We start from the raw sequence: 11,584 nt of genomic DNA, 5'->3' as shown, positions 1-11,584 counted from the left end.
GTCCCTTCTCCTCCATTTTCCTCTCGGGATCTCAGGCACTCATGGTATGTGCCACACTTGAGTTTCAAGCCACCAGGTCTGCAACTCAAACCACAGTTGACTACGTGGGAGTCCAGCGATGTAGCCATTACACCATCTGCTGGTCCCAACAAGGACTTTCTTAAGGACAATGTAAAGAGGGTGCAGAAAACAATAGGCTTATGAAATAAACACCTCTATATGCCTAAGGAAAGTAAGGATAGATTTCACCTGGTTATTCCAGTCCCCATTACCTGGTAGGGGTTATGTCATCAAAGGAGTTCAGGCAAGGAGACACAGATTTACATAAACACAGTCCTCCCTGGGGCCTCACAATCTGCCTAAAGCTATAAATGCAGAGTGAAGTTGGAAACACAGCCAAAAAGAAAGAGTAGTATTCATATGAAGACCAGTCAGCAGAGAAAGCTGATTTTAACATAAAACACACACCCCTCTCTGCCATTTCTGCTAATGTCACTTTGGATTGAATAAAACAGATTGGAAGATACAATACTATTATGAAAAGTTTTTTGTTTTTCATGGAATGTACTAAGGAGTGTAAAGATTTCCCTCTTGGCCTCTTTCTTCATAGGAATTGAGGAGTCAATAGACTTTCAGCTTCCTTAACAAAGGGAAGTCAGAGGGACTTCCTATGACTTGAGTGAAGAAGAGAGAAATGGACACAATGAAAGAACATCAGAGGCTGTGACCGTGTGGGGAAAGTCATCATTACATTTGAAACATTCATTTAATATCACCAATTTTAGCGTATATACTTTCAGTTCCTCAGACTAATTATAAGCATGCTGTGGTCCAGCCTGTGCTGTGGTGACTGGGGCGATTGGATTCTATGTGGCTGATGGCACGGTTCAAGTCCTGGGTCTTACAGCTTGAGAAACATGCTGGCATGTGTGGATGTGCCCAAAATCCCAAAAGGAAGGGGAAATGGAGAAGGGATTGTGGCATGACGGTTCCCTGTGAGGGTTACTTTCTTGGTTTCCCTTTCTCTCTTTCTCTCTCCAGTGATTATACGTGCCCACTGTCAAAAATCAGAAGAAGAAAGTTCCACATATGTATGATAGTTGTTATTAGTTTTAAATTCATACTAGTATATTACTGAGTACCTATTGTGTGTTAGTTTATTATTAAATATTTAAATCTACAAGGTAAACATCTCGACTTCAGCCACATAGAAACTATCTCAGGGTACTTACGTGATTTAATCAATCCAGCTCTAAGCGTCAGAGTCCTAAGGCAGAGTCACTATTTGAGATCTTTCTGATTAAAAAAAAAAAAAAAAAGCCACTTTGCATAACACCAAATCATCCAGGAAAGTTTAAGTAGTATAAACTTTACCATGTATACTAAGCCATTTTGTGATTCTTCCTCTGTGATCTTTTATGCTTGATTATTATCGTGTGGATCAGAATAGTAGTCATTTGTAAATCGTCACACTTTGATCTGTTAACTGAAACTATTCTCACTGTAATTCATGTTTTTCTTATGAGTCTAGTTCATGCAGATAATGCCATTGCCTGACTGCCCTATTACTGGTCCTGAAGATGGCAACATCAGAGGCTCAGGTATCCGTTTCAGTATGGCTTCTGAAACTTTAGATAACAGTAAGTACCCCCCAAAAGGCAAAACAATAATAAAGGACACAGTGATGTAGCAGTAGGCCTTGGTGATAAGAGGTACTGAACCTTAGCGACTGAGACTGAAGGCCAGGGAGTCAGGCTATGCATTATGCTAGCTCTGCAGTCTCTGGCTGGCAATGAAGAAAACACCCATAAATATGCAGCCAGACAGGTGGTGAAAGGGCCAGAAAGAGAAGGACCAGCATCAGGGAAAGAAAGCTGAGTGAAGAACAAGGACTCTAGGGAAGAAACCGACGAGTCTGATAGGACGCCCAAGAGGATAACATTGTTACGTGTGCGAACTGTCACAGACTATCACACACATCTCCTTTGGCAACCCAAACTATACGTGCACCTCTTTATGAACTCTATACTCTCCTGGCTTGATTTTCCTTATTTTAGTCAAATTATTCTGTGAGCAAGAACACACCCTTTGCATACATACTGATGACATGACTATATGACATATATTCAAAGGCCGAATAATTCATCCTCTTCAGGATTGCTATCATTAATTTTAATGTTTGTCTCTGATAGTACAAACATCCTTTATCTTCATTATACTGAAAGGCAGTTCTCCCAATCTCTCTCAAAAACACGTATCCATTTATGTTTTCAATTTACTTTGTGAGATTTTTCAAAAAGGCAGGTCAAGACCTAATTTCTAAAGCAATCTTAACAGTGCTTTATTGTTCACTGGTGACTTACATGATTAAGGAATCCATCAGGATTTTTTTGTCGTTGTTCTTTCTAGAGCATCTCTTTTGCCAATATCTGATTCTCTGTTGTTTGCAGTTCAGCATCTTGAATACAATTTCATGACAAGAATGGGTGTTATACTTTAGAAAAATGGCAGCTCCATTTCAACAGCCACATAACTTTTTAGAATTCGTGCTTTCTTATTGCAAACTTCAATCATCTAAATATAAAAAAGCATTCAAACACTTGGAATACACTGTCTACCTGAGATGTAATAAGGTAGCATTGTTTCCTTTCAGCCATAGCAATGTTATCCAAACATTCATTACTTAAAAAAAAAAAAGAAGAAATCCAAATAATTTATCAAAACATAAATGAGGTTGAAAAGTTGGTATTGAAGTTATTTGATTCCTGAATAAGCCATTTTGGTAGGAGCATTATGGAAGTCACTAAGATGTGAGGAAAAAAGACAAAGAGCATGATATGACCATAGATCTCTTTACTTTTAGAATGCCAGTAAAGAGCAATTCAGTTCAAGGCATGTGAAGTAAAATTCTTTTTAAATCTTCAATTTTACTGGTTTCTCACATGCCTTGCAGCAGGCTTAGGAAGGAAGATAGACACTTAAAGGGGCAGTAAATGGGTGAGGAATTAGACTTCTCATTAAATTAAATGACATTCATTTAGTATTAATGCTAATGGCATTAGGACACGTGGAAGCAGGATGACTATACCATTCTTGTTAGAGCTCCTGCATTAAAGTAACACTGATGCGAGAAACATGAGAGTATTTTCACAGTGGGACAGACAATTGCTATGATGTCTGGAACTGAAACGAACTGATTATAAGACCTATCTACAAATGAATATTTTCTTCAATTTCATATTTTGTCTCATACCATGTAATAAGTCAAACACTGAGTGATATCTAAGACTTAAAATATGTTAAATTTGTTGTATGAAGAAAAGGTTGCAGAACTATAAATTATCAGCGGCTGGAGTTGGCCATCATGAAAATGATATATTGTCTTAAAATAATTCTAGTACATGCCCACGGGAAAGAAACATAGACCGTATACATAGGGGAACAAGAAGAGGTGTTAAATATATCCACCATCAAATATAATTTTTAGCATGCCTTTTAGAACACATTGTTCTAAGTGAAATAGATGAGTTGAAACAATCTCAAATGACTAAGATATTTTATTAATAAGAAATGAATTGAGTAGATATATTAATATAAATTCTATCATACATAGTGAAATATTCATTTGAAAAATAGCTATTATTTGCTTTTAATTGATTTATTCATGCATTAATTTATTTTTAAATTCTTTTAGTAAATATTTCAGGTATATATTATTATAATTTTGAAAAATATAATTCAATGCTAAAAAGAACAGGAAAATATACAGTAGGGAGAAGGCAGTTTCTAAAATTAATTTTAAAAAGTGACATTTTCTAAGTGATTAAAGGAAAAGAGATGGAGATCTGATATATAATTTCTATTCTTAAGAAGGAAAAATGTCCTGTTAGTTTTTAAGGAGAAATATTTTTTACCTAGGACTGGTCTGAATTATATTTCTCAAGTGCATCTTCTCAAGTGGTCATTAAGTAATGTGTTGGCAAAGATCATTAACTATAGAAACATGGCAAATGCCCCAATTTATGCAATAGCTAGTGATTTGATTTTATGTATTTCATCATAGTCCTGGTCCTGAGGCTGCTCTTCCCCAGCACCATTTGTCCCTTGTCCTATGTGTCCCATCTTCAGGATATCAAGTACTTTCCCACACATTTATCTCTCCTTCTCTTGCTGTCCTTCTCTAACTCTTTCTAAAAAGTCTGTTCTTTATTCTAGGGTTGTATTGTAACTTTTGAAATGCATGTTTATGAAAAAATGAAAGTTGTTCGATCTTTCTCTGGCTATAAAATGGTGCTTGTTGGGGCCAGCAGGTGGTATGCAGATTAAGGTGCTGGATCCCACATGGCCAGCTATGTGGTTTGAGTTCTAGACCCAGCAGCTTAAAATTCATGCTGGGTGCCAATGCGAGCATGTCAAAAATCCTGAGAGGAGATTGGCAGAGGAGGAGTTGCAGTGTGGCCATCCCCCCTGGGAGGCCTTCCCTTTGTCTTTCTCCCTCTCTTTCTCTGGTGAGTGCACATGTCCTATAACAAAGACAAAACAAAACAAGCAAAAAAGTGCTTGTCTTAGTTCATTTTCTGTTGCTGTAACAGAATACCATCAGAATGAATCATTTATAAACAAAAGAGATTATTTGGCTTATGGTTCTGGAGGATTGGGAATCCCTAGAGCATGGCACCACTATCTGGTGAAGGTGATCTCATATTCAGAAAGGGAAAGGCAGAAGTGAACATACAGATAGAGAAGGCAAAAGAAAGCTAACCTTGTTTTTATAATAAATTCTGTCTCTTAATAATGAACGAATTTCCAGGATAATTAACCTACACCCACAGTAACGCCATTAATCCATTCAAGAGGACAAAACCCTAATTACCTCTAGAAATCTGAGGAAACAAATTGAAAAAGACACCAAAAATGGAAAGACTTCCTTTGTTCATAGATTAGAAGAATCAACATTGTTAAATATTGATACTACCCAAAGTGATTAACAAATTCCCAGTGACATTCTTCACAAGAATTGAAAAGAATCATAACTTTTTTTTTGAAATCACAAAGGACCAAAAAAAAAAGTCAAAGGATTTCTGTCTAAACAGAATAAAGTTGTAGGCATCATACTACCTCTGCTCAAAATATATTACAAAGACATATAACCTAAACTGCATGGTACTGGCACAAAAACAGGTACATGGACAAATGGAACAGAATAGATAACCCAGAAGTAAATCCAAGAATGTTAAGACAAGAGATTGTTGACAAAGTTTCCAAAATGTCCTTCTTGATACAAAATATATATTTTTTTCGTCCAAAGAGCCCACAAAGTCTCAGTTTGTTCCAACATCAGCTCAAAAGCACAAGTCTAAAATCTCATCTAAATCATATATGGGTGAGATTGAGATTCAAAGCCTGATTCATCACAAGGCAAATTTTTCCCCAGCTGTGAGACTCTGAAATCAAACAAGTTACCTACTTCTATGTTGAGACAGGCATAGAGCAGACATTCCCATTCCAAAGAGGAGAAATAGGTGAGGAAAGAGAGGTAACTGGTTCCAAGTAAGTTCAAAATTCAATAGGAAAAAAAAAAAGAGCATTAAATCTTTTTTTTTTTTTTTTCGGAGAGGTTTTTGTTATAGGGCATGTGCGCTCGCCAGGAAGACAGAGAGAGACGGAGAGACAGAAAGCGAGAAGTCACCCTGAGAGGGGATAGCCATGCCGCAATCCCTTCTCCTCCATTCTCCTCTTGGGATCTTGTGCATGCACGCACACATGCCTGGCATGAGTTTAAGCCACTGGGTCCAGGACTCAAACCACAGTCGACTACATGGGAGTCCAGTGACATAGCCATTATGCCAACTGCTGGTCCTGAGCATTAAATATTAAAACTCTAAAATAGTTTGGGTTGATTCCATGTTCCACAACCTGGTCAAACTGGTGCTAAGTTTGGGCTCAGAAATCTTAAGCAGTCTCACCCCATTGTTTTGCTGGGTTCAGTCCAGTATTCAGGTCTTTTGGGTTGGAGTACCATGGCTACAACTCCCCAGGCTGGAATTATATTCTATGTCCTTATGGTTCTGTGATTTGGGAGTATTCTCATTCCACAGCTTTCCTAGGCATTGCCCTAGTGGGGACTCTCTGTGGCAGTTCCAATCCAGATTTTTGATCAGCATTGCCCTAGCAGGAACTCTCTGTACTGGCTCTGTCCCTGTGGAAGGTTTTATCCTTGGTCTCCAGGATGCCTGTGACACCCTTTGAAATCTAGGTGGAGGTGGCCATGCCCCTTGTTCTGCAAGGTTTTTTTTTTTTTTTCCTCTGAAGGGTGTATCAAACAGAGATGCAGGAAATTGGAAAAAGATGAGAGGGACTGATGTCATGTTATTGTCTGAGTTTAGTGCGAGGTCACAGAGATCTTAGTGGGCTCACAAAGCCCATAGCAACACTTGCAGTACTTCTTTCCTCTTGGAGCTAGTAATGTACATGGCATTAGCTCACAGAGTGGCTTCTTTCCTCTCAGAGTTCACAACATGCAGAGCTGAACTGAGCCAAACCAAGACTGAGCCAAGTCGAGGCCATCAGCACTAATCAGGCTAAAATAAGGCCACACAGAACAGGGCTAGCTAGCAGGGCTCCAGGGCTAGCTGACCAGTTGCCGGTTTTCTTTTAAAGGGGCTGCAGACAATAGTGACTCATTGCCAAAACCAGACTGTCTCTCTCTCTCTCTCTCTCTCTCTCTCACACACACACACACACACACATTACATGCAACGATGTAAAACAGAAAAGTCAAAATTACATAACAAGCACACAGGTGCAGTGCAACTAATAACATAAGTTGTTTACCCTGTGACCTTCAAATAATAACATAGGAGGTGAGGAGCCATACTAAATCATTCTGACTCCATTTGCAATACATTCCATCCCTTCTGGGTTCCTCACCTTATAATCTACACAGCTAAATTCTTCAATGTTCCCTCAGCAAGGAGGCCAGAACCCTGTGCCCATTAATCATAACAATATAAACTATAATAAGCAACAAGAACATAGACACCTCCCACTAGGAGGGCAAATACCCAGCACCAAGCAGAACCTAGGTTAGATCACCACTCTTGTAGTGGGTCTACTGTGAGGCATGTAATTTCCTGAAACTTACCAGTAACACGGGAAAGGACCATGGTTAGAATAAAATCACCTTTAATAGCATCTGTTCCTGACTTGCTTGGTCTGGTGACTTGTACCTGTGGAGGCCATTGATGAATTATCCACAAAGAAACTCAGAAATTGTTCTGTAACCTTTGTTCCCAGGGAGCCAAAAGTCCTAGCCACTGATACAAGGAGGTCTGAAACTTCCCAGACTCCTCCCAAGTGACTGTCTGTCCTGGGATCACTGGCATCAGGGCAGGAAGCAACAACTTTCCTTGTCTCCCATAGCCTGACTTTAAAAGTACTTCTGTCGTACTGACTGACGTCTGCATGAGTACTGCGTTCCGTGCAGGATAGCCGCATAAGGGAGCACTCCTCCACTCCTTGACTTTTCACTTAACCATGAGATTTTCCTATCTTGTCCACCCACCCCTTCATTGTGAGTGACCATGTATTGATCTTCAGGTCAACTCTGGCTACAGGTTCCATAAGCTAGAGTCAAGTAGCATTATCTACCGTTGTCAAGGTATATTTTATTCCCTTGGATGCAGTCCAGCTATCTCTCTATATATTATGTTGTTAGAAAAGTCATGACATGTTTTTCTATGCAAAAATGCATCATGACTTTTCCAACAACCCAATAGAAAGAGATTCTTCTTCTTTTATCATTATCACTGATAGATCCTACAGTATAGCCCACTGGCTGCTAGGTCTACTCCTGGTATCCTACCAGAGTGCCTCTGAGGACGGCTATACAAGCCATTTATGAAATAGGGCCTTTCTCCTTTCTATGTGGGGAAGGCTCAGGCTGATTTTTCATTTGTAATTCAGAATCTAGTACTTCTTCATTGTATTGTACTGAGTCCAGTGCTTGATAAAGCTCTCTTTTAAGGGACTGGTAGGAAATTTCTCTCTCTGTCTCAGGTAAGTTTCTCTTACTAAAGTTGGTCTGTGCTGTATCTACAACCAATGTTGTAGTCATCTCTCGATAGGGTAAGAAGTTCTCATTAGTACCAGGTCCCCGTTACAGCCTCAGAGGCTATCAGTGAGGTGTATATTCCCTCCTGCAGCTTCTCAATTAGGAAATATCAGTGCTCAGCTCCTTTCCACAGCTGTAACTAGAATCCCACTGACTGATGCTGTTGTTCATTTTCTGGAGCCACAAGCTTCACCCAAAGACAGTATTCAAATGACTTATGTGGATCTACTACCTGTGAGGCCCAAGCTTCTTGCACAAGGCATTTAGTAGCCAGGAATAGTGGCTCACTGCCAAAACCAGACTGTCACACACACACACACACACACACACACACATACACACACATACACACACACACACACACACACACACACATGTTCCTGATCAGGATTCCATTCCAAAGGAGCACCCTTCTTTGTTTCACCATACAGAGGCTTATAAATCATAGCAAAATGGGGGATAAAGGCTCTCGAATAGCATGAGGAACTGCTTGCATTCTGTCAATTCTTACCTCTGGAATTGCCCAGGTCTTACTCAACCAGATAACACTCTAAAACTTGACTGACGAACCTAAACCTTGAACTTTATTCAGACTGACTACTCATTCACACATTTGAAGATGCTCTACTATCTGTGTAGCAGCTATTGCTAGATCTACAAGAGAATCAGAGGTTAATAACACATCTTCAATGCAATAGAATAGCCATACGCTGGCTGATTTGGTCCGTAATCACAATGTGTATCTGGCACTGCTGCATGCAAGGGGGAGCACCCTCTGTTCAGTTTACAATAGCCCACAGTCATTCTCTAAGTATCATCCAGCTTCTTCAATGGCCGGACCAGAGTCAAAAGGCCTATGGGTAAATTTCACAATTCTCACACTTTCTAGTTTATAAATGGTGCCAGTAATCTCATCATGCTCTCTAGTCAACCAGTACTGTTTTACATTTACCACCTGTTGGTGTAGTTAACCCTCTAAAGTGGTGCTTAGCATGCTGTCTAACCACATTTGTCACCATCTGCACATGCAGGTAAAATTCCTCAGTGGAAATGCAGAGTTGCACCCCTAGCAAGATATCCATCCCTAGACTTAAGGGTGGGGGTAGTTGCCCAATTTCCAAGAGCAGTAACACTACTGTCATGGTAATCACCTTGCCTCCATAGCCATCTGTGTAGGACACTTGTCCTGCACACTCCTCAGAGTTACCATGTACAGAACTACATTTAGCCGTGTGTCCACCAGAGCCATCACCCCTTGTACATCCACAGGGGATCACTGTATAGAGACCAACATGGAGCCCCTGGTTCCTGCTCATCACTGTGATGCGAGTACCTCAGTCTGACCCCAAATTAAAGCAAACAATGCTTGACCTCTCTTTCTGGAGGTGGCATGTTTCTTGATCTAGTTCTTTAACGGGAGTACCTGAGTTGCTGAAGTTGCATGCCTTTCATTCTTTATGTACTGTTGTAGTTGCTGGCAGTTCGCCTGCATCATATCAGACTGTTCTCATAGCAGCAGTCAACCATTCCATCAAAGAATGATTTCCTTGTCCCAGAGCATATCAGTGACAATTCTGCAGTCACTGTTGCAGGAAAGGCAGTGTGGCGATGAAGGCCAGCTTCTCAAACAATACAATTGACCTCCAAGTCCCACAGTCACAATAACCGAAAAGCCATAGGTTCCTTTGGCTGCTGCTGGAAGTATTTACTCAGGCCTAATAGTTCAGTCTGGGTGTGTGGCACACACGAAGAGAACTCAGTCACTCTGGGGGACTCTGTGGAACTCCCCCTCCCTGTGCCACTGGTTACTCATAGTTCACCTTCTGGTGCATGACTGGTTGAGCATGCAAAACAGGTTCATTTCTCAGTATCTGCTCTAATGATCCATCCTCTGGACGTTTTCAGCCTCAGCCATTTCAAGGTCAAATTTCAGTGTCCATATCTTCTCCCCAAGAGCTTCTTCTTTCACATTTGCAGCATTACACAGGGCATCTTCTGTTGTCTGAGTGCCTCTAGTGTAATTCATCCCACGCAAATGATTATCCATTTATCTTTTTTCCACCCTCAACTCAGCTACAGCAGTCAAAGCCTTTTCTATGCTGTTTGGTGTCTCATCTACCCCTTCATATCTACCGGGGAATACCCAAGTGGCTAACACAGTAACCACATCTTAGAAAGAGAACATCCCGGGAAACAGCAGTTAGTGTAATGGCTATGTCGCTGGACTCCCACGTAGTCGACTGCGGTTCGCGTCCCAAACCCGGTGGCTTAAAACTCACGCCAGGCGCGTGTGCGTGCGTGCCCAAAATTCCAAGAGGAGAATGGAGGAGAAGGGATTGCGGCTTGACCATCCCCCGTGGGGGGGGATTTCTCACTTTCTGTCTCTATGTCTCTTTCTGTCTGCCTGGCGAGCGCACGTGCCCTATAGCGAAAACCCTCTCAGAAAAAAAAAATAAAAAAAAGAAAGAAAGAAAGAAAGAAAGAAAGAGACCATCCCAGCACCTCAAGGGTTGCAGGATTATCTCCTACCTCTTCCTATCCTTCTCACAGCATCAAATGTTTTGTGAGGTTCTTTCCTTCTTTGAAGGGTAGGTCAAACTGAAATGCAGGAAATTGGAAAAAAGATGCAAGGCACTAATGTCACGTTGTTTATTGTCTGAATTTAGTGGGAGCTCACAGAGCTCTTAATATGCTTGCAAAACCCTTAGCAGTGCTCACAAGTGCTTCCTCCCTCTTGTAGCTAGTATGGCATGTGAAGAATACTCAGAGTGCTTCCTTCTTGGAGCTCACAGTACCTGAAGTTGAGTTGAGTTGAACTGAGCCAAGGCCAAGCCAAGTCATGACAAGGCCATCAGGACTCACCATGCTGAGCCAAAGTCGAACAGAGCAGGGTTAGCAAGTAGGGCAGCAGGGATGGCTGACCAGGTGTCTCCTTTCTCTTAAAGAGGCTGCAGAAAATAGTAGCTCATTGTCAAAATCATACTGTCACACAGACACATGCATGCTACATGCAATGGCATAAACCAGCAAAGCCATTATTATAAAATAAGCATGAAGTGCAGTACAATTAATAGTATAAGTTGTTTATTCTTTGGTCTTCAAACATGATAAGATAGGAAGTGAAAGAGCCTGATGAAACCATTCTGACTCCATTTGTTATACACCTCTACAGCTATTATATTCTGAAAACCTGTATACTTAATACCACCAAAGCTTGCTATTTAGCCTCTGAAAAGGTGACTCAAGATGCACCTGAGCCACCTTGTGCCACAACTGGGGCAAGTCAAGGGTTACTATGGGTGGCCCTGACCAGTGAATCTAAGAAAAGCAGCCTGAGCTTATCTGCTAAACTAAACTGCCTTTTAGAGCTCTGAGTACTTTTAGGAATGGAAAGGGAAACCCTAAACATCTTAAAACATGCCTTTGGGATCTTTCTTCCATTGTCTTGATGAACAGCACTTGTCTTCCTCC

At 40.8% G+C, this 11,584-nt stretch overlaps 1 long non-coding RNA gene across 1 annotated transcript; it reads right to left on the bottom strand.

The window, feature by feature from the left end:
- Nucleotides 1–1,236: 1,236 nt before the first annotated feature.
- LOC102490362 (uncharacterized) lies at nt 1,237–10,941 on the bottom strand. Its single transcript, XR_001369872.1, has 3 exons — nt 10,909–10,941; nt 2,364–2,458; nt 1,237–1,296 (listed from the first exon to the last, which is right to left on the bottom strand). It is a non-coding gene; the product is annotated as an uncharacterized LOC102490362 (long non-coding RNA).
- Nucleotides 10,942–11,584: the final 643 nt, after the last annotated feature.

Source organism: Tupaia chinensis, unplaced genomic scaffold (assembly GCF_000334495.1).
Source record: "Tupaia chinensis unplaced genomic scaffold, TupChi_1.0 Scaffold148874_1, whole genome shotgun sequence".
In the NCBI taxonomy this organism is placed as follows: domain Eukaryota; kingdom Metazoa; phylum Chordata; class Mammalia; order Scandentia; family Tupaiidae; genus Tupaia; species Tupaia belangeri.
This window is presented reverse-complemented; position numbering and strand designations above follow the sequence as displayed.